This window comes from Phalaenopsis equestris, unplaced genomic scaffold, assembly GCF_001263595.1.
Source record: "Phalaenopsis equestris unplaced genomic scaffold, ASM126359v1 Scaffold213847, whole genome shotgun sequence".
NCBI classification, from domain to species: Eukaryota; Viridiplantae; Streptophyta; class Magnoliopsida; order Asparagales; family Orchidaceae; genus Phalaenopsis; species Phalaenopsis equestris.
In genome coordinates this window covers 221274-224402 of record NW_018232668.1, presented here as the reverse complement: position 1 = coordinate 224402, position 3129 = coordinate 221274, and positions in this window count along the sequence as shown.

Sequence of the window (3129 nt, the reverse complement as noted above, 5' to 3'; positions counted from 1 at the left end):
ATATATATATATATTATACCATCGGAAGATGGTTTTTTGGCTTCTACTTCTCAAAAAAATTCGTAGTAACTGAGATATTAGTGCGTCTTTGTTATTAATGTTGTTAAATCATCTTGTTTGTCTCATCAAACTTGCGGACTTTTTGCCAGATCAACGCTTTATTAACTACATTCAATCGTGAAACTAGAAATGCTATTGATGAACGGTGCTTAGTTTAGTTTTACTCTTCAAACAAGATGCAGCTGCAGAATCTATTTACTTGGCTTTGTGTCAACATCGTTTAATACAGCTTATTATTTATTTATTATTATTTATTTATTATTATTTTCTTTAAGTTTCTGTATTAAAGAAAAAAAAAACGGTTACAAAATTTTTGAACAAAAAATAAAATTAAAAGAAAAAAAAATCCTATGTCATTTGGAAAAAAATTTTGTCTGGACTTCTGAGGTAGATCTACGTGCGGACTCCAATAATATCCGCCACGTGTGCTACATCATGAAGGTTATTTCGGGGTTATTAAAGTGGAACTGCGGAGGTTATTTTGGGGTTATTTTGAGGTTATTTCAGGGTTATTAAAGATAAACCTATATATTGCACTTCAAAAATTCAGAAATAACCCCTAAATAATCTCTGCGGTTCCACTTCAATGACCCTGAAATAACATAAGAGAGGTTATTTCTGGATTATTGAAGTGTAAAATATGAGTTTTTCTTCAATGACTAAGAAATTACCCCAAAATAACGCCCATATTGTTATTTCGGGGTTAACAAAGTGGAACTTAGGAGGTTATTTTAGGGTTTTTGCAAAGTCCATGATTCCACTTTAATTTTTTTTTAGATGGGCCCGATATAGCACACATGACGATATATTACTGGGATTTTGCATGTAGAGCTACATCTGGTGGGAATTTACAAAATGGAACTAGTATAGCTTACTTGTATGCTCTTTTTGATGTTTCTTGACTTCAAAGTTCATAGAGGCTGGAGCTAGCTATTCATTGGTAATTGATATGAAGTTCAATTTTTTGGCTTCGAATCCCTGTCTATATCAGATTAAAAAGAAAAAAAATTGGTTGGTTTTGCATTTCACCGGTTATTTGTGTGTCTGGCGTCCTTTAGGCTATTAATTATTATGTGGTGTCAGAATTGCTCTTGGTGCTCTTCCTGCTGAATTTTTTTTTCTTTGGAAAAAATTTTACCAGGCAAATTAAGAGGCCCCGACTAGTTTTTCATTAACTCAAACAATTAGTTTAGGGGTAAAAACACGAGATTATAGTTGTAAGTGGTTTAGTAGGCTCTAAAATAAAACAAGAAACAATTAAAAAGGAGCTCGGATCTCCATGGTGAAACATGAGAAACGAACTGTATCTAAAGTTACCTAGCAAATTAGGAGACGACGGGCAGATTAATGTCGGGATGAGAGAAAATTGACCGCTGCATGCAACTCATATATCTTGCAGCTGAATATAAGAGAAGATTGACAGTAGAATAGGTTATTTGGTATACATTAGCACAAAAATCTTGTTAAATGATATGAAAAAAGTAATATTTGACAAATCTGCAAGAAATTACAGAACCGAGTAGTAATGAAATATAAATAACTGGTTGAGTTGCTTCCAAGGTTGGATATCATCAATGCTCCACAAGCGGAATTGTAAAACATAGCTATAAACAAAGAGCAAAAATCCAAACAATCCACCAAAAAATTATAGCTCTTCTCCAAATTTATTTCAGGAATTCAAGCATTCAGGAATCTAAAAGGTAGGTAACAAATAGAATACTTAGAGAATATAATACTAGAATTAATTCATATTAATAAGGAAAATTACTCGCTAAGCATGAAGAAAACACAATAGAAATTTCGTTTAAATCAAAGCAAATTCACTAGATAAGTGTTTAAAATAATTATAAAATAATAAAGAACATAATACTTAGTTTTTTTCGTTCTGAAAGAAAGATGAAAATTCCTCCAACAAAGTCTCTTGCTGATGCATGCAATGCACATAAAATCCTTTACAAATATCTCTTAAAATCCCCTCTCTAATCTCTTCAAAATGAAGAAATCTATATTTTCTACTCCTATCTACAACCTCTAGGCATTCCGGGAGATTCCAAGACTTTGAAATGCCAAAATCAAATAACTCCTTGAGACGTGCTGCAACTGCCCCGAGCAGTTTCTAGCGCCTAGGCGTCAGTCAGTGGCGCCTAGGCACCGTTTTTTCTTTTTCATGTGCAAGGATTGGCTCCTAGGCGCCAATATCTGGAGCCTAGGCGACGTCCTACTGGAAGCACCTCCATTTGCTCTCGTTTAGCTTTGTTTTGCCCCATTTCAACTCCAATCCGCTCCAAGTATTATATCTGCAAGATAAAAATGAGAATAACATTTCTTTAAAGTGCATTCTCATTCAAAAAAAAATGCAATAAATTAAAAAAAAAAAAAAAAAGCATAAAAAAGACATCAAAATCGATTTCTGGAGTCAAGTCGGTTTCTGGCCCCTAGGCGCCGGTTAAAATTTTCTTCTTTGCTCCATTTGACTCCAAATTGCTCCCTTTTCACTCCTTTTTGTCCAAAACTCCATCTTTTGTATCTTAAACCAAAAACAAGCAAAATGCATTTCTTTAATGTACAATATCATTAAAAATGAGCAAAAAATGTATATAAAAAATAACACATTTTTACGCGTTTGAAATTACAAAACTGATAATTATAGATACATAATCATAATTTAAGTAGGTTACAACAAATATTATTTTTTGGTTGTAATAACAATAGTTAGTCACAAATATCGTAGTTAGTTGCTATAAAGGTAATAGTTGATAATACATGATGCAACCAGTGATTGTAAGAATGGTAGTTAGCCATAGAGGCTATAATTGAAAACTGTAAGTATGTTAGTTGGACACAAAAGCCATAGTTAATTTCTACAAAGAAAGTAGTTGGCCATAAAAGATATAGTTAGTAGTTGCAATTGTGGTAGTTGGTCATAGAGGCTGTAGTTGGAAGCAAAACTATAGTAACTTGGCCAGAAAGTTTGTAGTTAAAAATTGTAACACTAGTAGTTGGCCATAAGAGCCATATTTGGTGGCTACAAGGGTAGTAGTTGGCCAAAAATACTATTGTCAGTGGATG